General features: G+C 47.3%; 1 long non-coding RNA gene across 1 annotated transcript in view; it reads left to right on the plus strand.

Moving 5' to 3' along the window:
• Positions 1-2,176, plus strand: part of LOC107969193 (uncharacterized) — a 116,552-nt gene extending 114,376 nt beyond the window's left edge. The window contains exon 4 of the long non-coding RNA XR_010152909.1: positions 1,678-2,176. This is a non-coding gene — a long non-coding RNA (uncharacterized LOC107969193). The remainder of the gene's footprint in view (positions 1-1,677) is intronic.
• The last annotated feature ends 21,249 nt before the right edge of the window (positions 2,177-23,425 follow it).

Genomic DNA, 23,425 nt, shown 5'->3' on the forward strand with positions numbered 1-23,425 from the left:
TTTGGCACATCTCTTCCCTGCTCCCATTTCAGGGACATCATATTTGTATCTTGAAACAAGTCTTGAGGGGAGTGTTGAAATCAAGGAAATGGATACATGCTGCAAGCCAGGGCTCCTCCCCAGCCCCTCAAGCTTGTGTCAGCACCCAACCCCCTGGCTTTACCTGTTGTTTTGCAGGAGCCTCACAAGACTCTTATGAAGCAGGCTCTGCCATTTCTATTTTATGGTTTAAAAAACTAAGGTCACAGGATTTGCCCAGCCAGTGCAGAAAGGGGCCAGACCCTGCTTCCCTGTTCTGGATGCATCCATCTCTTAGTTATTTCCTTCGGATGGCTGTCAGGATGGGAAGAGCTGAGCCCCGACCTCAGCTGCTGGTCTTATGCAGGGTGCCATGTCTCCTCCTCTGCATTGTCACCTACTTGTGGCCAGGACCAGGTCTCAGTCTTTGTTCAGTGAAGTATCCAGCACATCAGCACACAGTAGGAGTTAAGCAAATACCTGTTTAACCAAATCTAGTAGGACTTGTTCTGGGGAAGCCTCCAGCCGGTGAGGGAGAATAGACCTTTTCCCGACAGAACTCCCAATCTGATGGGGGAGGAAGTGCCCTGTTGTGTGGGTGCTCCAGCCCGAAAAAGGGATAAAGGCCTCCACTCACAGAAGCCCCAATCTGAAGACATGAGGAGTCTTGGCCTGGGTCCTACGGGGGCTTGCAGTTATTTGCAGAGCCATCGTTCTTTTCCATCAGGAACTCCTAATCAAACGGAGAAGGATTTAGATCCAACCTCCCTCACCAGAGTGTATTGGTGGCTATGGATGAAGTTTGGCTGGGAATCAGGGGAGAGAGGAGGATTAATCTGTAGGGAGTGTGGGTGGTATCCTCTACCCCTATGGCCAAGAGCTACTTGAGTCTATATGCCCCAGCACGATGTCTTCCCTTCCAAGAGCTCAGGGACGTGAGTGCAGGTAAAGGGAAGTGAATGCTCCACAAAGAGAGGCCTGATGCCTCTCTTCTGTCCCCTGCAGTTTGAGCCTTCATTCTTATCTTCTCATGAGAACATGCCATAGATACAGGGCTGGGCAGTGGTTAGGAACAGGGGCTGAGTGCTGGGCCAAAGAGAGGGGATGTGTCTCCAGATGCAGCCCACTGGCCTCCCTGTGTTCCTGCATAGGAAGTGCTGGGGTCTAATTATTAGGAGCACTGATCTGTAGCGTGCATTAGGAGGAAACAAAGGGAAGTTATATTTTGTTCTTAATCCAATTAGGGAAAAATACCAGGTATGGTAGGTTTGTCTGTTACTCACTGGCTCAGCCAGCCATTCAACTGGGCATTCTGGCTTAGCTGCCTCCAGAAAGGCACAAGGAGTAAGTTAGCAGCCTGAGTGGCTGAAGGGTGAACCAGGAGGAAGGATGAGTGTGCATGGTAAGGGCAGGGGGTCATCTCCAGGATGAATGGAAAGTTGCCTGGACTTCACCTTTAGGTGACCCCAACACTGACCTTCTCACTAGACAGTAGGCATCTAGATACTAACCAACAGGATAGAGTTTGGTATAGGAAACTTCAGGGTTTCTCTATACCCTTGAAGGTTGGGCTGGATTTATATTTTCTGATAATCCTTTCTCCTCTTCCACTTCCTCTTCTCTCTCTCTTTTCTTTTCTTTCTCTTCTTCATACTTTAGGATTTATGAGGATGGTGAAGAGTGGAGAGGGGTTCCCAGCAAAGGATTTAGCATGAGTAAAATCAAGGAGGGATAGAAGAACCATCCTGAGCTAGAGGAGGTTTGAGAAGGAGAATACTGAGAGGTGAGACTGGACCAAATGTAAATGACCTTGAATGTCAGCCTGAGAGGTCTTTGAAGTCAGGGGCTGTGACTGATTCATTGTTGCATCTCCCGTACCTACCACCATCTAGCACATAGTAAGTGTTCAGTGAATATTTGCTGAGAAAATGAATGACACTATCCTGTAGACAGCGTGCAGCCTGAACCTCACCCAACAGAGGGGGTTGAGGGGGAGGGTGGCATGATCCAGACACTTACTAAGTACAGGTACACCCCAGGGCACAGGTTCTACAATGGAAAAGGCACTGGTATGGGGTTATAGCCCTGGAGAAGCTCGCTGTCTGTTTTAGTCTGTTCTCACACTGTTATAAATAAATACCTGAGACTGGGTAATTTATAAAGAAAAGAGGTTTAATTGGCTCATGGTTCTGCAGGCCCTACAGGAAGCGTTGTGGCTTCTGCTTCTGGAAAGGCCTTAGGAAGCTTCCAATCATGGCAGAAGGCAAAGAGGAAGCAAGGCATCCAACATGGCTGGAGCAGGTTGTTAAAAAGTGCTATACATGGCTGGGCGCGGTGGCTCACGCCTGTAATCCCAGCACTTTGGGAGGCCGAGGCGGGCAGATCACAAGGTCAGGAGATCGAGACCATCCTGGCTAACATGGTGAAACCCCATCTCTATTAAAAATACAAAAAAAAAAATTAGCCGGGCGTGGTGGCGCATGCCTGTAGTCCCAGCTACTTGGGAGGCTGAGGCAGGAGAATGGCATGAACCTGGGAGGCAGAGCTTGCAGTGAGCAGAGATTGTGCCACGGCACTCCAGTCTGGACAACAGAGTGAGACTCTGTCTCAAAAAAAAAAAAAAAAAAAAGCTATACATTTTTTAAAAAATTTTTTGAAATGAAGTTTTGCTCTCGTTGCTCAAGCTGGAGTGTAATGACATGATCTCGGCTCACTGCAACCTCCACCTCCTGGGTTCAAGCTATTCTCCTGCCTCAGCCTCCCTAGTAGCTGGGATTACAGGTGCGTGCCACCACGCTCGGCTAATTTTTGTATTTTTAGCAGAGACAGGGTTTTACCATGTAGGCCAGGCTGATCTTGAACTCCTGACCTCAGATAATCCGCCCTCCTTGGCCTCCCAAAGTGCTGGGATTATAGGCATGAGCCACTGTGCCTGGCCAAAATTACTATACACTTCTAAACAACCAGATCTCATGAGAACGCACTACTGCGACAACAGGTCCAAGAAGGATGGTGCTAAACAAGTCATAAGAAACTGCCCCCATGATCCAATCTCTTCCCACCAGCCCCACCTCCAACATTGGGAACTGAACATGAGATTTGTATGGGGACACAGATCCAAACCATACTGCTGTCCAATTAGAAGGATAATCCATTCATGCATGAAGGATTGTAAGGCAATGTGTGTGAGAAATAGCACAGACTTGCTGAGGAGCTTCAAAGTAAGAAACACATAGTTGTGGGGATAATTAGGGAAAGGTTCTTGGAGAAAACTGGGCTTTGATTTGAATTGGTGGAGGGGAGGTGGGAGGGCATTTCTGGTAGGAGGAACAGTAGGAGCAAAGACAGGGGGCAATAGGTGTTTGTTGGGAGGGGACAGTGAAGAGGCTGCTCCATTTTAATCAGCTCCTAGAACTGGAAAGACTGTTTTTGGTTTGTTTATTTGTTTTTTTCAGATCAGCAAACTGAGGCTCAGAAAGTGGAAATAGGAAGCACAGCAAATGCTAAGAGGATCAGAACGTTATGGATCCCAGTCCAGTGCTCTTTCCTCTACACCACACCACTGGCTACCCTTTCAGACAGAGCACAGAGCAGACATTTAACCAACTTAGTCACAATATGTCAAGGGAGGAGAAAGAAGCCCACATTGTGTACCCTTTCTAGGCATTTGCATTATTCTAAATGTCTTGCACCTTTAATAGGTTTCCATTTGCAGACACTAGAAAAGTCCTGGGCACCCTGTGGGGTGATGAGGGAAGATGACGTGCATGTGTGTGTGTGTGTGTGTGTGATGGAGAGATGGCTTGGGTGGGTGCAGAGTTCCAACTCAGTTTTCCCTATGGGAAGCCTGGGTGCCTATCTCCTTGGCTTTTACCTTGACCAGGGAGGGTAAGCAGTTTCTGTTCAGGTCAGACTCACTGGATCTCACTTTGGGATTTGGGGACTTGGACTGGAGTTCTTTATTTGAACTGTTACTCTTTTCTTCTTTTGTGGTCAAAATCCTCCCCATAATGATGGCTTTGGGGAGAGTTTTTGCTTTTCCTTCGACTAACTCTCTGTTGTCTTAGACTTTGCAGTGTGCACATCAAGTTTCTCGGGGCCAATCCTGGCTTTTTTCTGGGACCTCTGCTGTTTAAAAAGAAAAAGAACAAAGTTGTTCTCTTACTTCCAGAGAGCGAGTACAATTTGCCAGGACCTCGGAAAGATAGTGCTATGTAGGAATAGACTATGAAGACTGCTAAATTGCCCTGATAGTGTAAGAAAAATATCAGAGTCAGGCCCCAGAGGTAGACCCTGCCATCAACTCTCTGTGTGACCCCTTCTCTGAGCCTCAGTTTCTTCCCTGGGAATATGGGGAGTTGAGCATGTTTTCTTTAAAGTGTGTTTTAATTTTAGCCATCTAAAATCCCATATTTCTTTATTATGCGATTTTTCCCTTGGTCAGATGTATTTATTGAAAACTCCTTTTGTACAAAACGCTCTGCAACCCCCTCTTCCTTACCTCCTCATATGGAATGTCCTAAAGCATAGTCGCAAAGTAATGTGTCTCATTACACATCTCATTACATAAGCAATGAGAGGGAATTTTAGCATTAGCATCATGGCTAACGGCATGGGCTCTGGGGTGGACCTCTCTGGTTAGAATCCTGGCTTCACCATGTATTAGCTGTATGACCTTGAGCTAGTTACATAATCTGCCTGGATCTAAGTTTCCTCAACTGTGAACCTGGGGATACTAATAGTACTTATCTTACTGGGTGGAGAGTAAATGAGGTTATCTGGTAAATTGCTTAGCACCAGTCTCGGCACATAAGAAAGCACTCAGTAAATGTTAGCAATGATTGCAATCAGAATTTCTGTTTTGTTATATATCTTATCACTCTCCTGACTAAAATTCCTCATCCTCATCCCCTCTGTTGCCTATGCCTATGGTACAAGCCACTTAGTGTGGCTCACAATGTTCCCTCTGACATGGACCCTGCCCACATCTTGAGTTTCCAATCCATTCTTTTGCCATAAAAACAAACAAACAAACAAAACCAAAAAACCATGAAAACTCTCACTCCAACAGTACCCAACTGCTAACAATTCTCTTAAATTATGACACGGATTCCTCCTTAAATGTCCTTGTATAGGTGAGTACCTTTGCCCAGGAATGTCTGCCCTCATCTTAGCTTCAAAGCCTGGTCCAGATGCGCCGTCATCTGTGATGACTTCTGTAACCCTGCAGGTTGTTCCAAGGACAACCACTTTCCTTGGAAAAATGAAGCACCCAGAGCACACTATCACTGGATGGATCCCATGGTGCTGACAATATTTGTTTACTAATCAAACTTCTTTGCTGTGAGCTACCTGTGGTTGCTCATTGCTCATTTTCATTTTTATTCTTGGTGTCTAACACAGCACCTGAGTTAACTCTGCCCCCATCAAGCCATCTCTGTCACACACAGAGCATAGGGTTGGTTCTCAGTAAAATTTGCTGAGATCTACATGAAACAAGAAAAATAGATGTTGGGCATATCAAGAGCATAGAATAAATCAAGTGGTTTTGGGGTGGGGATGCAGGAACAATCCAAGAAGATTCACCAAAGATGTAAGTCTAGAAGTGTGTTTGGAATCTAGTTCAGGGTCTCCTGCATGGGAGCAGGGGCCTTTGTGGGGCTCATACCAGGTATCTCAGTCCCTACTTGGAAACAAGGAACAAGTATATGTTTACCTAACCAAAAAACCCAATCTAGGTCCCACCACTAGCCCTTTGCTCATGTCTGGAACCGGGGAAACCCTAGGGCTCCTTATCTCTAACCCCCTCATACTCTCTCGCAAGCACCAAGCCATAGATTTAACCTCCAAAATATCCCTCCAATCCACCCACTTTTCTCAATTTTCACTGCCACCATCCCAGTCCAAGCTACAATTACCCTTTGCCTGGATTCTTTACCTGTAATAACTTTCTAACTGATGTGTTGGTATTCACTCTAGAGCCCTGTGTCAGTTAGAATTAGGTTAAACTATGAGTAACAGAGACCCAAAATTACATGAAAAGTCTGCAGGTGAGAAGTTCAGGGCTGGCATGGTGGATTTGCTCCATGGTGTTGTCAGGCACTGCAACCCCTTTTTATTTTAATGCCCTGACTTTTTTATCTTGTCACCTCATGGACCAAGATGGCTGCTCCAGCTCCAGCTATTATATCCCCAGTCCACACAGCAGGAAGGAGGACACTCTCATTAAGGATGCTTCTTGGATAGCACCCACTACTTTCATTCACATCCCACTGGCCCAAACTGAACATTGTGGCCACTCCTAGATGTAAGAGAGACTTGGGCTGGAGTCCTGTGCCCATTGAAAGATGAGAGGCACTGATGAAGACAGGGAGTGTTGATACTGGGTGACAATTAGTGGTTTGTACAATAAAGCTCTACAAAAAGTTCATTGTCATTTCACTCTCCAGATTAAAACACTTCAATGGCTCTCAAATTCTTTCAGAGTGAAATTCAAACTCTTAATATGGCCTACTAGATTCTTTACGATCCTCTTTTGCCTCAAGTCCCTAACCCCCAGCCCCTATGCTGTAACCATCTTCTCTCTCACTTTTTTTTTTTTTTGCATGTGCTATTGCTGCTGTCAGAAACATTATTTACAGCACTTTTGTTTGTTTTTTTTTTTTTGCTTCATGGCATACCCTTTCAGCCCATCTGATTTCAGCACAGCTATTGTGGACACTTCCAGGCATTCCTGTCTGAAACACAGGCTACATTGTCTTTCTGTTTTTCTGATGGAGGGCTTTCTCCAAAGTGGTGGAAAGTCGCTGAGCAGGATAGTTTACATCCTCAGGGGAACTAATGGGGGATAGTAGTTAGTGAGCAAGTGTTTCTGTCCTCTGTTCCTGGAGAAACAATTTTAAGGTGCGTTCTACGTAGTTCTTCAGAGGATCTGCAGCAGGACTGAGCTCCAGTAGCCCACAGTGTAACCAGACCAACCATATACATTTTATTGGTCTTTCTCCTTCCTTGTCTTGCTGTCCTTAGTCCCTTACTCCAGTTTCCTAGCATCATCTCCCAAGTCAACTACCTGCATCTCTGACCTTGTTTCAGGTTCTGCTTTTAGGGAGAGATCAACTATGACAGCTGATACTAGAAGTCACCCTAAAAAGCTCCTCTTCATTATGGGATTCTGGAACTGGATCATTAACCAGTCAGATGGCAATAAGGACTCCTTTGCAGGCATCCAGTGGGGTGTGTGGCAACTTTTAATTTACTGAGCATCTAAATTCTTGAGATTTTCACTTGGTGGACTGGGTGTGGTACAGGACCAGCAATGCTAAAAACCAAGGCCAGGAGTGAATAAGGAAGGCAAAGCTGCAAAGAGGGTTTAACATGCAGCTTTAACAGGTCTTTTAGGCTCAAGTCAGATCCCTGTTAGAGAAGGAGTGGGACTGTGAGATATGAGCTGGGGATATTTGGGTGGATACATCTGAGAACATTGAACTTCCAGCTTCCCCTGAACCCTCCTGGCTGGCAATAGCAGCCTCTTCCCCCTTGTTAGAGTAGATCAGCCTCTCCTTGCCTCTCTTATGCAGAAACCTCTCTTGTGGTAGATGCCTTGCAAGATGATACTTGTCCAGCTTCAAGATCTGCCCCTACCTATATCTAGATTAATAACTTGGGTCAGGCCAGATGCAGTGGCTCATGCCTGTAATCCCAGCACTTTGGGAGGCCGAGGTGGGTAGATCATCTGAGGTCAGGAGTTCGAGACCAGCCTGGCCAATATGGTGAAACCCTGTCTCTACTAAAAATACAAAAAAAAATTAGCCGGGCATGGTGATGGTGGTGGGCGCCTGTAATCCCAACTACTCAAGAGGCTGAGGCAGGAGAATTGCTTGAACCCAGGAGGCGGAGGTTGCAGTGAGCCAAGATCGTGCCATTGCACTCCAGCCTGGGTGACAAGAGCAAAACTTCATCTCAAAAAAACAAAACAAAACAAAACAAAAAAGAACTTGGGTCAGGTCTTAGCATAGCTCAAGAGAGGGAGTATAATCCCTGTTAAGGGAGGAAATAGCTTATTCACTGAAAGAGTTGCAGGAGGACCTGGCTACTGCATGGCAGCTGGAACTGGGAAATATGTATAAGAATGGAATTCGAGAAGTTGGACTTCGGTGGGGTGGAATATAGACTGGAAATAAGACATTTATTGACATGGGGACACTCTTCCAAGACAGGATTTAATGTTTTGGCAGGGAATCCTGGAGCCTTCTTATGCTGCTTGGACAGCTCCTTGGAAATGTCAGAACTGTTAGAGAAGTGAGTGTATTAGAATGGATTTTATTACACAAAACCAGAAAACCTACCATGTAAATCTATGTACCCAGAGAAGGGCAATAGGACACTCTCAGCGTTAGAATGATAAGCAATGCACTAGTGAAGGAGGCTCCAGCCTCAATGAGTGGCTCGGTGGTGGCTGTCCTCTGTAGGCTGGAGCAGACAGGAGATGAAGCCATGGGGTTGAGTTCTCTGTGTCAATGGGGAAGAGAAGAACCTGGACTAGTAGAGGTCTGGTGTCGGCATTAACAATCAGAGGCAAAGTGGACATAATTACTGTAGTAGGAAGCAAGGCCAGAGTGGCCACCAGTGTGCCTTAACATACAAGGAGCTCTGGTCCTGAAAAACACACCGTGGTGTTCCCAGGGTCTAGATGATAGGTGGCCAATGAGGATATTCCATGACTTGCATAACCACAAGAAAATTAAAACAAAACAAACTGATTATCTAATGGCTGATATCAGCCACTGCAATAGAAAATCATGATTCCTCGTCCTCTGTCCAGATCTGAGCTAGTTCTCAGAACCAGAGCCCATCCACTGATGGAAAACCAGGTCCTCTTGAGGAAGAACCTGAAATGTTACCAAAGTATATACAATAAATATTCCCTTTCTTATTCAACAAAGGGACCCTTGGCCATTTGCCAAAGACAGGGGATCACCCAGACCTTTTGAGCACTGTTGAATACAAGGTCTGACTATCACTGATGCTAGGGGACCTGGCCTGTGATGCCATCAAAGTTCCCCAGTGAAATTGGGAGTATGTGAAGGCAATGTGGTAGAGTTCTACCCTACATTCACTTTCCAGTACCTCTAATAGTCCCTGGACTATTCTTCCCTAACCCTTGTATGCATTATTGAGATGGATATATTTAGATGTTGGCAGACCCTCACATTGGTGCTCTCACCTGTGGAGTAAGAGTTTTTATGGTAAGAAGAGCTAAATGGAATCTCTTGAAACTGCTCCCCTCTCCAGCCAAAATAGAAAGTCAAAAGCTATCCAGGTGAAATTGCAGAGATTAGAGCCACCCTGAAAGATGTAAAAGATGCAGGGTGGTTGTCTCCATCATATCTCTACTCAATTCGCTGTTTTGGCCTTTACCCTCATCTGATTTGATTTGTTGTTCCTGTTTGCAGTGCCTCTGCTAGTATGACTATCTGAGATCTCAAAACGTGACTGATTTATCTGCATGGGATCCCACAAAAACATAATCTCAGACCAAGAGATTTATTTCATGGTGCAGGAGGTCAACATAGTCACGAGACATGTAATTCACTGGTCCTATTATACACCAGACCACTTGGAAGCAGGTGGCCGGATAGAATACTGGAATAGCCTATTAAAGGCTTGGAGAAGACACCAGTTTGTGGAAAATACCTTGCAGGGTTGTGGTACTGACCTCCAGGATGTGGTATGCATTGAACCAATGGTTCATGCATGGTGCTATGTCCCCCGAGAGCTAGAATATACATCTGGGAAACAAAGGTTAGAAGCAAGTTGGGTCCATCTATCATCACTTCCAATAACCTTCAAGAAGAAGATGTGCTTTCTGTCTCCCCAACTCTAGGCTCTGGTGGAGGCCAGGTTCCGGTTCTGCAGGGAGACACAGTAGAGTTCTACTGTGTACTGTGACTGACCCTGAGTGATCCCGGGTCACTTTGAATCCTTCATGTCAGTGGACTAGCAAAAAGAAGGTCGGAATAATTGACCACGATTTTCACAAAGAGCTGGGGTTGCTGCTACCTAACCAGGATGGGGAAGACTCTGTCTGGAACTCAGGGGGTTCACTGGCGCATCTCTTAATGTTTCCATACCTGACGATAATAGTGAATGGGTAATTGCAGCAAAAACAGCCTAATGGTACTGAGGCAACCAGGGGCTTACCCCCCTTACCTGTCTCATGGATGTTGGTCTGGGTACCTCACTGAGCAAGTGACCCAGGCTGGCAGAATCAGGTAGGCTGAGGGTAAAGGAAATATAGAGTAAGTGGTAAAGGGCATGGGGGATGGATATCTCTCAGGACCTGCTGTAGCTGTTGGAACTGTACCCTGGCCCATTAACCTTCCTGTCTGAAGAACGTTTTAGAAAATAGAGATTAAGGCCTGCCTTTTCTTGAAAATTCAGCAACAAGGTGAACTTATTTTGGGTCACAGGCAGATCTGAGCTCTACAAGGGGTGGACTGTAGCAGACACTTTGTGTGCCCCACACCACATTCCCTTCATTGATCTGATTTCAGTGCAACTGTGGTAGACAATTGTGGGCATGCTGCCAGCATCTTATCCCAAGCATGCAAAGTGGTATCTCTCTGCTTTTCAGACTCAGGGCTTTCTCAGAAGTCTGAGAAGGCTGTTCAGCCTGTACAAACATAATGAAAGTGCAGGGAAATGAATACCACTGGGGCTAACCCTCAAACAATGGGGACGGGAGTCAGAGGATAATGTCCTATCCTCCTTCCTTAAGGGATAATTCTGTGGCATATTCAATGTGGTTGTGCAGAGGGTCTGGAGTTTTCTACAGAAGTAACTCACTTAATCTATCTTTATTGATTTCCCTTTTTCCCTGTCTCACTCCCCATTTGACTCCCTCCCTCTGGTTTCTTGGGATTATCTCCCAAGTAAATTATCTGCCCCGAAGCCCTTGTTTCAGGCTCCTTTTTAAAGGGGAACCCAAACTAAGATACTTGTTTTCTTCTTTGAGCTTATATAATTCCTATTCAGATCTTCTTCTATGCCTCTTCCTCCCGAATTCTTCCCTGACCACTGGGCCTGGGAGAGAGACCCCTCTTTATTATGACTGTGCCCCCAGTGCCTAGTTGGGTGACAGGTGAATAAAATTCTCTTTGAAAATATTTGTTGAACAAACAGCTTTCCCAGTGGACTCTTCCCAGCAAGAGAGGAGTCACGGACGACAATCGTAAGTGTTGCCACCCTCCGACATGATGCCGCAATACCCGAATACGCCAATGCCAGCTCCCTGTGTGGGGACAGAAGTCCATTATCTGGTCTTATCAGACTCTAATACACCTCAGCGAGGGGCCTTGGTAACTAGGCTGGATAAGTGCTGCACAGACACCATCTCCCTCCCTCGTCTTCCTCTGCTCCCGCTCCCCGCCACATTAAGTGAGTAAGTAATGAGAATGGCTAGAAATTGAATTTTATGAAAAAGTAATCTGCGGCTTAGAGAACAAGCAGGAGGAAGGGGGAGAGATTTGATGAGATGGGGGAGATGATTTCAGGGCCATCAGGGAGAATGAAGGAACATGGGAGCCGACAGGAGAGTCAGGTAGGAGAGTCATTCAATTAGGGAAGCTGAGACGGTGGGGGGACTTGGTCCCCTTCTTCTGCTCTGTCCTTTTTTACCTCTATCCTTTTCATCTCATCTATGGGTATTTTGTCTTCATGCTCATGGGGTGGAGAGGAGGGAGACCAAGACAGAGATGGCAGCAGCAGGGAGCAGAAGACGTTCTGACCACAGAATACATTACTCTGCCTGCAGTTCAGAGAACACTGATGACTGGAATGAACAAGGAAGGAAGGCATGGGGCTGGAGGAGGCGCAGGGATAGATGAAGACACAGAGTGCTAGCATGGCCGCCACCTACCCCATCCCTCTCCAGTAGTCCTGGGCCAGCCACAATGGGTGAGCCCTGCTGTTGGGCAAGTTGTGGTCAAAGTAGAGAGCAAGCGAGGCTAAATACTTGTTACAGGGAGGAGAGCATGTTTGTTGTGCATCCTATGGTGTGTGAAGCCCTCCCTGAGTGTGTGTATGAATGATCTTGTTATATACTGACAGCAACTTTGCAAGCATTCCCATTTGCAGGATGAGTAAAGTGAAGCCCATAGAGATTAGAGGAATTCCCAGGGACTCTCAGCTGGTGAGATAATCAGTCCACTCATAGAAGGCTGAGAGCTGCCTAGGATGTACCATGGGAATTGTGCCAAAGCCTGTACTGACCAATGTCCATGCTTGTGATCAGAAGATGGTCAATTTAGGGATTGATTGTGGGCAGGGCAGACCTGTGCCCTGGTATATTCTTTTCTCACAGTCAGCCAGTCTTCATCACAAACCTCATCTTCCTCCCCAACAGTCCTCCTACCATTGTGTTTTCTTACAAACACCCTGTTCCCCCTCCTTGGACTACAAGCCTTCTGCTCACCCTCCACCCACCCCACTGCCATTTGCAAACAGCTAAGTGGAACTCAGCTTGAGCTTGATGCTTGGTGATGATGAGTTTCCCAGCAGGGGAAGGGTTTGCTTTGCAGAAACAAAAGACCAAAGCAGTAACATTAAATCTTCCTTCTTGTCCACACTCAGAGCTGCTGAGGAGGCCCAGACAGACTCTCTGGGAAAGCAGCAATGGGGTAGAGCCAGAGCAAACAGAAACCCCAGGGGGTTAAATGCCATCAATAGCAATGCCCAAGCAGGGCTGATGGGATAATGGAAGGGGGTATGTGTGTGGCCATTAACAGGCAGATAAACTAACAGAACCACAGGGGGAAGAAGCCACAGTGAGACTGGGCTTGACTAGAAAACTGAGGAGCTGGATTCTATCCCTGGGTCCATCACCTAATCATAGAATGATTTGATGCTTCAGAATCTTTATTCGACTTCCTTTATTGGGGCGGGGGGGTGGGATTAGATTATTTTTAACTCCAGCTAAACTGGAATTTAACTAGCCAATGAAACTATAAGTTATTCTATGAAAGGGACTATATTTTAGCATAGTTCCTGCATTCAGAAGGGGCTCACTAATTTATTCATCCAACAACTGTGTAACCAGGTCTGATGTTAGGTCCCGGATATAAAATGGTAAATGGAACTGGTCTGAACCCTGCCCCTGGAGTTCCTATTCTAATGCAGAAGGAGACATTAGTAATCACACAAATATCTATATATCATGACAGCCACAATCTGTGCTATGAAGGAATGAGATAGCATCTATGGAGATTTAATTTGAACTGCAGTTTTGATGCAGCCCTCCCTGAGGAAGTGAGGCTGAGGCTGAGATATTCAGAACGAGCAGGAACCCTGTGAAAAGTGGGATAAAACTTCCAGGGGGTGGTATCAGAAGCGCCTGAGATGGGGAAGGGCTTGGCAAGAGTGAGGAATGGACACAAAGCCCACGTGGTGCACAAGGAAAGGCAAGGAGGCTGGGGAGGTAGGTGGGACAGAAGCGGCTGGGCCCGGATAGAGCAGTGAGGATCCTGGGCGATGGGTGGAGCTGTCCTAGGTGCTGATCAGGAGAGCCCACTAAGCCACCAGCCAGACCTTGGGAACTGTGCGAGGGAATCTCAGCCTGGCTGTGGCTTCGAATTAAGTGGGTAATGGGTCCCTCTCCGTCAACCCCACAAACACCACTCTCCCCTTGGCCTTTGTGCAACGTGATACTTCAGTGTCCCTGACAATTGTCATTATTCTGAATATTTTATAAACTCTCTTCATCATCTTCTGAGGGAGCAAGGGGCAGGAAAGATATTCCCTGCCCTAGGAAGTCAGAAAACTGAAGAACCTTGTGATTTTCTCATAAAGAAGGTAAGGCTCAAAACTCACTAGTCAACCATCTTCTTCATCTTTTCACTCATTCGTTTGAAGAATCCAGAATTGTAGGACACAGGGAGCCTCCTGACCAGGTTATGAGATAGGAACCTAAAGGCCCATAGGAAGGTAGCAGAAATGAGTGAAGTGGGTCAGGCGTAAGAAAACTGAGGGATACACAACAGGGAAAGGTGAGGTCTGGGGCACACTGGAGGGGCAACAGTTATGCAGCAACACATGACTGTTGCCATGGAGAGATGTGGGCCCAGTGCTGTCACGGCTTCTGATTTTTAAAGAGACACTGAACATTTGGATTTTTAGGTAAAATTTCCTGATGTATGTGTGTCTTAAAACAATCGAATAATTTAAAAAAACCCTCCTTATGGCTCACAGACTGTAATCCCAGCATTTTGGGAGGCCAAGGTAGGAAGATTGCTTGAACTCAGGGGTTCAAGACTAGCCTGGGGAACATGGTGAAACCCCATCTCTACAGAAAATACAAAAACTATCTGAGTGTTGTGGTGCATGGCTGTAGTCCCAGAAACTTGGGAGGCTGAGTTGGGAGGATCACTTGAGCTGGGGAGATTGAAGTGGCAGTGAGCCGTGATCATACCACTGCACTCCAGTTTGAGCAAGACTCTGTCTCAAACAACAACAACAACACCCCAAGCCCTCCTCTTGTGAGCCATGCAAAGTGCATCTGTGGGGTCAATGGGCCCCTGATTTGCAACCTCTGTGGTCTATTGTCCTTATACTTTAGAGGGGTAACTGGGGTCTATAGAGAGGGTGAAACTTGCCCAGGGTGTCAGGGAACGTATATTATTATGAAGTAAAATGTACATTCTCTAACTTATAGTTTCTATAACGTGTGAGGCCCAGTGGACACAAAAATGTTTTCAAAAGTTCCCAGCCCTGTGCAAGCACATAGTCTAGTGGGCAAGCAGTCCCATCCTTTCCAGGACACAGTGCGATGGTTGTTAGAGATTGTACAAGGGACCTCTAAGGAAGCACAAGTGGCACCCCAGAAATTTCTGGCACTAAAATGCCAGTGGGGCGGAGCCATTCAAAGAATTTGATGGTTCCTTCTGGCCCCAGCAGGCAAAAGGCTTTCTGGTGCTCAGGGGCCCAGCCTCAGAGGGTAGTCCCTGTGCGGGTCCTGAGGCTGGAGACTACCACTTGCCGCTGAAGCCTGGAGTGCAGGAGGTTCAGGCAGGGGATCCGCACTGTGCCCAGTGGAGGGATGGCTGTACCAGCAATTTACAGCCTGCTCTCTGCTACCTAATTGCACCATCGGTGCTTGGTGTCGCAGGGCCAGTGTGAGGATAGATGGGCCGCTGTTGTGGATCTAATGGCTGCAATAAAGTGTGGTGTTTGCAGTGTTAAATAGCCTGGCCCACCCGTGCGTGGGGGCCACCTTCCAGCTCCATGTTGGGGCCAGGAGCTCAGTGCATCTGGGCTAGGTTTTTGAGTGGCTTCAGAAGGGGCTCCCCATGAGCCCACTCTGTTCCTTACATCTCCTCCCCGGTCTAGGCAGTGGGGCTCCATGTTAGAAATACAGGCCTCCCTGATGTTGTATTGTTTTCTCCTCCTCTCTCTGGGTCTCTGAGCCAACTTTGAGAACCGCCTCTCAAAGGGTAGGGGCTGTGCCTTTACTGAAGGACAAGGGGTCCCCCGAGACAAAAGCAACGTCTCCCCTACAAGACTGGGCAGTTCCCACTGGGCAGGGCTTTATATCTGTCATCCAGTTGGGTGTATTCCCAGAATAAAGTTATATCCCCTCTTTGGACTTGGCTCTCTGAAGATGGGGCATACCCCTGCTCCAGCAGACTGTGTAATATGTGCTCTGTCTCCCTACCAGGGTCTCTGGAGTGAGGACTCCATTCTTTGATTCTTTACCTTGTTAAGCCTCAGCTTCCTAATCTGTAAAATAATCTCTCAACATCCTTCTGCAGGTTTTCTTTCTCTTTTTGTTTTTGGTAAGGATTCAACCTTGTTCCTCAAAACATGGTCTGCAGATAGGCAGCCTCAATGTCATCTGAGAGCTTGTGAGAAATGCAGAATGTCAGGCCCCAACTAAGACCCACCAAATCAGGATCTGATTTTAACAAAATCCCAGTGACTCTTATGCACTCTAAAGTTTGAGAGATGCCAATTCACAAAGCGCCCAAGAGAATGCCTAATGTAAGTGGGCCTCAGTATGTTTTGTTTCTCCTCCATCCTCATTTTTTTGTTTCCAGTGTCACTATAGAGGCAGTGCAGCTGCCATGAGTGGGTGGAGATGGAAAAACAATTCCAGGGAATGGTGTGAAGTAGGTGCTCAATAAATGTTTGGGCAATACATGAAGAGGTCACTGCATCTGAGCTCTTGAAGTCATCCACCCTGTTCACTAGACCTTGGCCTCTCTGTTTCTCTCCAGATTTTATTCCCCTTCTTCCAGCTTGAGGGAAGAAGGATTACAATTGAAGGATGAGCAAAGCTCCCATGCTACTATGGACAACAATGTGTGCTGAGGCCACATCACTTGGGGATCGAGCAGAGGAAGGGTAGTGGCCAGACACCATGCTGCCCTCAGAGAAGGGACTCCAAGTCCCTGGACACAGTCTTAATCCACTGTGGGGAGAATCCTGGGCCAGGTACCCATCCCCATCCCTAGGGGCACTTGTTATGCAGCCCAAGGTAAGGGAGTCTCCCTCTCTGTGGAAAGGAAGACTAGTCCCTATAACATATGTAGGCTTAGAGGGGACCTAGAGATCCAGAGAGTTGGAGCAGATGTAAGCATGCCTCCTGACCTCACACTCAGTTCAAGACTCCCCTCCGCAAGGTCTCTAATGAGGGAGCAACAGTCCTCTCTCTTGCATTCCCAGTGCTGGGAATTTCCCCCTCACAGGCCAGCCTTTCCATGTGTGGACACCTCTCATGGTTAGCAGGGATCCTGATTACAGCCTCCCTATATTTCAATTAAATTAGACTCAACAAACAAAATCAATGCCTACTCTGTGCAGGGCAAGGGGCTAGGCTCTGGGAAGATAAGACATGATCCCTGCTTCAGGGAGTATTTGGGGAGGATAGGGGCCTGTGCAGACTCCTGTAACATTAGGCAGAACATGATGATCAGTTTGATAGAGAGCTCAGCAGTCTGGGATCACAGAGGGAAGAGATCATAATTGTTGCGGGTGTGGAGGAAATCGGGGAAGCTGCATGGAGGAGGGAGTGTTTGAATTGGGCTTTGAAGACCGGGTAGAATTTCAGTGGATGTGCTGACTATTCTTCTTGGATGTCTCTCAAATCTACCCCTTCTCTTTATGCTCACAGACCCTGCCTTGTTTCCAGTGGCCTCTTAACACTTGCTTATCACTCTGTCTCTCTCATACCCCCACTCCCTGCCCCTATCCATCCTTTGCTCAGCTGCAAGCATTTGCTCACAGCTGTCAGTGGCCCTGCTGCATACTCCTTGGCACTCAGACCCTGAGGTTCCACATCTCAGCATTATTCCCCTAGTCTACACTCTCCTCCAAGCTCCCCATGTGTGTGTGTTCTTTATGACTATGAGCCATTGCACATGCTATTCCCTTTGCTTGAAACACCCTTCCTCCAGCCTTCTTATGCACCTGCTAATCTTCTATACGTATACTTCAGGACCCAAACTGTGCTGCAGGTGCCGTTTGCAGCCCTCCCTCTACCATAGCAGCCACTACACTATATTTTAGTTACTTTTTGGTGAGACTGTCTTCTCTTGTTGCATCAGGCAGAGGCTTATTAATCTCGTCTTATTCAGCGTTTTATTAGTAGTGCTAACATAGCTACTTAGTGCGTGTTGAAGGAACAGATGTCTAAGATACTAAGCAGCATTCCAGGCAGAGAACACAGACTGGGCAAAGGCATGGAGGATGGATGGGATGCTGAGCTGCTCACTGTGGCTGGAATGGGAGGTCAGGAATGAGGTAGGAACAGCTGGGAACCAGGGAACAAGCATGTAGGAACAGGCAGGAGCTATTAGGTCCTTCTGGGTCCTAATCCTACTTTTTGGGGGAGGGACTGTCAAGCCCTGGGTCCTAGGTTTGGATGGATGGAGAAGCTGGGCACCTGTCCAGGATTTCCCAGCCTCCTTGGGCTTTGCCTTCCTCATTGAGATTCCTCCCCAGAGGCGAGGGGGAGGGGAGATGACTTAGGGACGGCAGCTCTCAGATGTGTCCTTATCCAGCACAGGGAGCCCGCCGGCCGCCCGTATATCAGGGCCAGTGTTGTCTTGTTGCTCGCTGGGAAGGGAAGTGGGGGAGATAATTGTGTCTCCTTGGGAAGAAATATGGGTGCAGGCAGAAGCATCTTTCTTTCAGCCTTGGGAGAAGAGATGTCTACTCAGCATCTTCCTCCGGAGTAGGGTGGGGTAGGGGAGAATGTTTAACCCTTTCCCCTTAAACACTGTCTGTAAAATCAATTCCCAGAGGTTAATAATGCATAATTATGCAAAAGGAATTTGGAATAATTCAAAGAGGTTGGCTGGGGAAAAGTTCTTGGGGCTAGGAAGGCAGAGAGGAGGTGGGAGAACCATAGGAGTTCAGGGGGCCTGTAGGCAAGTTGGAACAAGTATCAGTTTAGAAAGTGGCTGTGGTGGCCGGATGTGGTGGCTCACGCCTGTAATCCCAGCACTTTGGGAGGCCAAGGCGGGTGGATCATGAGGTCAGGAGATAAAGACCATCCTGGCCAACATGGTGAAACCCCGCCTCTACTAAAAATACAAAAATTAGCTGGGTGTGGTGGTGCGTGCCTGTAATCCCAGCTACTCGGGAGGCTGAGGCAGAAGAATTGCTTGAACCAGGGAGTTGGAGGTTACAGTGAGCCAAGATCGCGCTACTGCACTCCAGCCTGGTGGCAGAGAGAGATTCCGTTTAAAAAAAAAAAAGAAAGAAAAAGAAAGTGGCTGTGGTGTCCATTTTAGTCTTTTATGTCTATCCCAATGTCTATCTATCTATCTTTCTTTCTTTTTTTGTTCTTTTTCCTTTTTTTTTTTGAGACAGAGTTTCACTCTGTATCCCAGGCTGGAGGGCAGTGACACAATCTCAGCTCACTGCAACCTCTGCCAACCCAGGCTCAAGCGATCCTCCCACCTCAGCCTCTTGAGTAGCTGGGACTACAGGTGGGCACCACCAGGCCTGGCTAATTTTTTTGTATTTTTGGTAGAGATGGGGTTTCACCATGTTGCCCAGGCTGGTCTTGAACTCCTGAGCTCGAGCAATCTGCCTGCCTTGGCCTCCCAGAGTGCTGGGATTCCAGGCATGAGCACTGTGCCTGGCCAATGTCTACCTTTCTAGATGCTCTTGTTTCACCCAGCCCAAGGCATCTCCATTCATCACCTTCCTGTTTCACTCATGGGGAATCTGAGCCCTGGTCCAAGGCCAGAAGCTGGCTCAGCAGGTACAGAAGGGGCTCTTGCTCCGGAGCAGGGAGCCATCCCTCTCCATCACTCAATCAACTTGATTTCAAAATGAGCTTAATCTCACCATCCTCCTTTCATGGCCCCAATCTGCAATTTCCACTAATTAATGATTGCAAATTGCTAAGTAACGAAACACTTGATGGTACTGCTATTATTAATGGCTGGGAGTGGACATCGATTAGGGGGAAGGGCCATTAGCCTGGTGTGGAGGCCATCTGTGCTGGGGACAGGACCTGCAGCCCATGGGGAGGGCAGAGGAAGGGTAAGGGAACCTCGGGTCCTGTCTGCTCCTTACCAACTTGGCTGGTAGGATGACTTGCAGCTAACTGACATCCCCCTGGTGGTGGCTCTGGGATCTTGGGTGACAGGGTTGGGGACTGAGGGAGTTGGTGGTCAAAGCTATGCTAGGAATGGCAAATTGGGAGAAGGCATAGGGCCTAGAGAGCTGGAACTGTGAAGTGATCTCCAAGATAGCTGGTGGCAGGGGGCAGGGTTGGGGGAGAAGAGGGCTGGGCCACCAGAAGATGCTGAGAGCAGACTCTAGGTGCTCCAAGTTGGCTCAGCCATTGACAAAACATCCACAAGGCAGCTGGGTTCCCAGGAAGACTGCATTGCATGCTTAATGGAGACATGACATAGGGCCGGGAGAGATTCTGGGAATGGAATAGTTGATCATGCCTGGGGGAAGCTTGGAAGTCTCATGGAGAAAGCACTACTTGAGTAGGACTTTCTGATGACAGGAAAGACCTAACTGCAAGTGGGCAAGGGAAGGACATTTCAGGAGGAGGGGCCAGCATGAGTGAAGCTAGGATATTTTGGGAACAGCTAGTGGTCTGATGTACCATGTGTGTGCACATGTGCCTGCATGCACATGTGGGATAACCGAGGAGGAAAGAGACAGAGACGATAAGGCTGGGGAAGTGGGCAATGTCAGCTTGGAGCTGCAGCCTCGGGGGTGTGAAGAGTATAATAGGCTCCAGAGTTGGAACCATATAGGTTTGAATCCCAGCTCTGCCACTTATGGACTATGCTCTGGGGCATGTTGCTTGGCTTTTCTGAGCCTTGGTTTCCTCATCTGTAAAATGGGGATAACAGCAGTATCCACTTTATAATAAAGGTTTCTATGAGGTTCAAGTGAATTAATGCATATAAAGTGTTTAGAATAGTGCCTGGCATAGAGAAGGTGCTCCATGGATGTTAGTCATTATTATTATTATTAGAGGGAGGGGGTCTCACTCTGTTCACCAGGTTGGTGTGCAGTGGTGTGATCATAGTTCACTGTAACCTTGAACTCCTGGGCTCAAGCTATCCTCAGGCCTCAGACTCCTGAATAGTTGGAATTAGCCAGGAATGTGCCACCATGCCTGGCTAATTAAAAAAAAACGTTTTTGGAGAGACATCATCTCACTACATTGCCCAGGCTGGTCTCCAACTCATGTGCTCAAGTGATCCTCTTGCCTCAGCCTCATAAAGTACTGGGATTATAGGTGTGAGCCACTTGCCTGGTCAGCCATTATTATTACAATTATTCTATAAAAAACATAGCACCATTGCAATATTTTCCAAGAGAGCAAGACATGATCAAAGGAACTAGAGACGAAGTGCCCAGAAGGGCATTCAGAAATAGAAATGCGTGGGGTGCTTTGAGTTTTCACAGTGGCCGGGATTGGGGGGAACTCCTGGTATTAGGAGGGGACCAGGGATGCTAAATATCCTGCAATGTGCTGGACATCCCAGCTGATGAAGAACCATTTCCCCTAATATACTAGTGGTGACCAGTGAGAAACTCAGCTTGGATAGCTAGCTCTGGCTCAGGGAGTGATTAGTTTGAAGACAATGAAGATCAACTTCAGCTCTTGGTCCATGTGACCATGTGCGGGACTGGCTGTTAGCAACACAAACTCATGTGTCACTTTTTCCTCCCCTCCCCTCCCTCCCTCCCTCCCTCCCTCCCTTCCTCCCTTCCTTCCTTCCTTCCTTTCCTCCTTCATTTGCGCCAGATACTGTTAGATTCTGGGAATAAAATGGTGGTTGGTGACTCTAGCATCTCATGGAGCTTAGAGTCTAGAGAGAGAGACAACCAGATAAGCAGGCATTGTCATACTGGCCTATGATGGGGAGGTATGCAGTGCTGTGGGAATGTTTGGAAGGGCATGTAACCCAATTCTCGGTTCTGTGTTCAGACCTTTAGACTGTAAAAACAGAGACGTTCACTCAAGTTCCTCAACAAATGGACCTTACTGTAAGGCTCCAACAGCAGGATAAGTGGGAATCCCATGGGAAGTACAGGATTCAGGCATCGGTCATGGGATCCAGGAAAAAAAGTCAGGATCCAAGGTGACTATTGGCTCTGGTGTTTCCTTGTTCCCCCAGCAGCACTGAGCCTTGCTGTGTGTCTCTCTGCTGAGTGAGACATCATGAATATGGCTCAGCTGTGCCCTGCATGGTGGTGGCTCCTTTCTGGGTCTGTCTGTTTCTCCTGCTATCAGCAGCTTTCTCTTCTTCTCAATGTTCTCGTCGTTTCTATTTACCTGTAACTTCTAGTCACTCCTGGTCCCTTGTGGCCCCTGGCAGCCTCATGGCCTTGGCTTGCACTTCTTTACCTCCTTGGTGTATTTTCCAGTTAAAATTCTGCAAAGAAAGAGTCTGACTAGCTTAGCCCAGCCCTGTTAGGACTTTCCCAGCTTGCCCACCTCCAAGGAGCCTGCACCTGGTTCAATCAGCTGTGACCTGGTCATGTGGTGCAGGTCTCCTAGTGCAATGGCCAGCAAGCATGGTGGTCCCTTCATTGGCTTGTCTATGATGTTGGGCCTTGCAGGTACACACACCCTTCTTTCTAAACAGTCAGCCCCAAAGCTGGCCCAGCCTAACAGGGTACAACAACCACATTCACAATGGTGGGTGCCTTCCTCTTTTTCCAAGAATGACGATGACCTAAGTTTAACTATAACCAGAGGTGAGTTCAGATGGCCACTTTAAGAGCTCCCCCTCCCTCCAGAAGCTTCTTTCCCCTATAACTTGTCTAATTTCTGCTGTTACCAATGGTGAAACTCTTGATGGTTATTCTGGCCATAGTTAGCCTTGATTCAACTGGCACAAAGGCCTAAAGAAGTGGGCCATATCACGATTTTCCCGGAATCCTGCCTACCCTTGATAGGGTTATTTCTTTTCGTAGAATGTGGTACGGTGAGAAACGGAGTGGCGAGTTTGAATCCAGGCTCTGTCATTTACCAGTGTGACCTTGATTATCTTCTTGAGCCTCAGTTTTTCCATCTGTAAAGCGGGGATCACAGTATGGACATCACAAGGTATGACTGAGTGAGTGGCTCACAGCATTGCTCAATAAAGAACTGCTCCCTCCTCTGCTTAAGGACATTGGCTGTCATGAGTTTGATGTGGTGGTAGTGGTGGAATGACTAAAAGACCTTGGATGATAGGGTTGCACCAGGTTCACAGCCATGAATTTTGGTATGATTCCATTGGAAGGAAGGAATTGAGGGGGCTACAAGGAGATGGTCTGTCCCTCTCTCAGGATTTCTCCAATGCATTCCCCTTGTTCTTTACTCAGCTTAACCAGCGCCTGTCGCCTGTCTTCCAATTCTCCTGCAAATACAGCACCTCTGCTCGGCTTTGTAGGCTACATATCTCTGCTTATATGTAGCTATATGTATATGTAGGCTCCCTCTGCTCAGAAGGATTTTCATAATTCCTCCTGGGCCTGGAACCAACTATGCATCTAATTTCTCTCAATTGCACTTCGATGAAGCTTAATATTCACCATCTCCTCCCCAGTTTCTCTGTCTCACCTTCTCTTCATTTCTCCACTTTTCTCTTACTTTTGGTTCCATTTCTTTGGTTGCATCTCCATGGCCAAGATGCTTCAGTGGAAGCTATTTTTACTCCTGCTAAAGTCTCAAGGAGATGGCTAGACATCTAGAATAACTTCCTAACACCACTTATGACCAAAGCATTTTGTTGACATCTTTCTGAAAAGATGGTTCGAGGGAGACAGATGCCGATCTCTCTGCAGGTCTCCAGGGAAGTTGTGGAGTATGGGAGGGAGATGGGTGGGATTTAGGACTCTGCTGGGTGGATTTGAATGCAATATTGTTCTCCGATTG

Source organism: Pan troglodytes, chromosome 19, assembly GCF_028858775.2.
Source record: "Pan troglodytes isolate AG18354 chromosome 19, NHGRI_mPanTro3-v2.0_pri, whole genome shotgun sequence".
NCBI classification, from domain to species: domain Eukaryota; kingdom Metazoa; phylum Chordata; class Mammalia; order Primates; family Hominidae; genus Pan; species Pan troglodytes.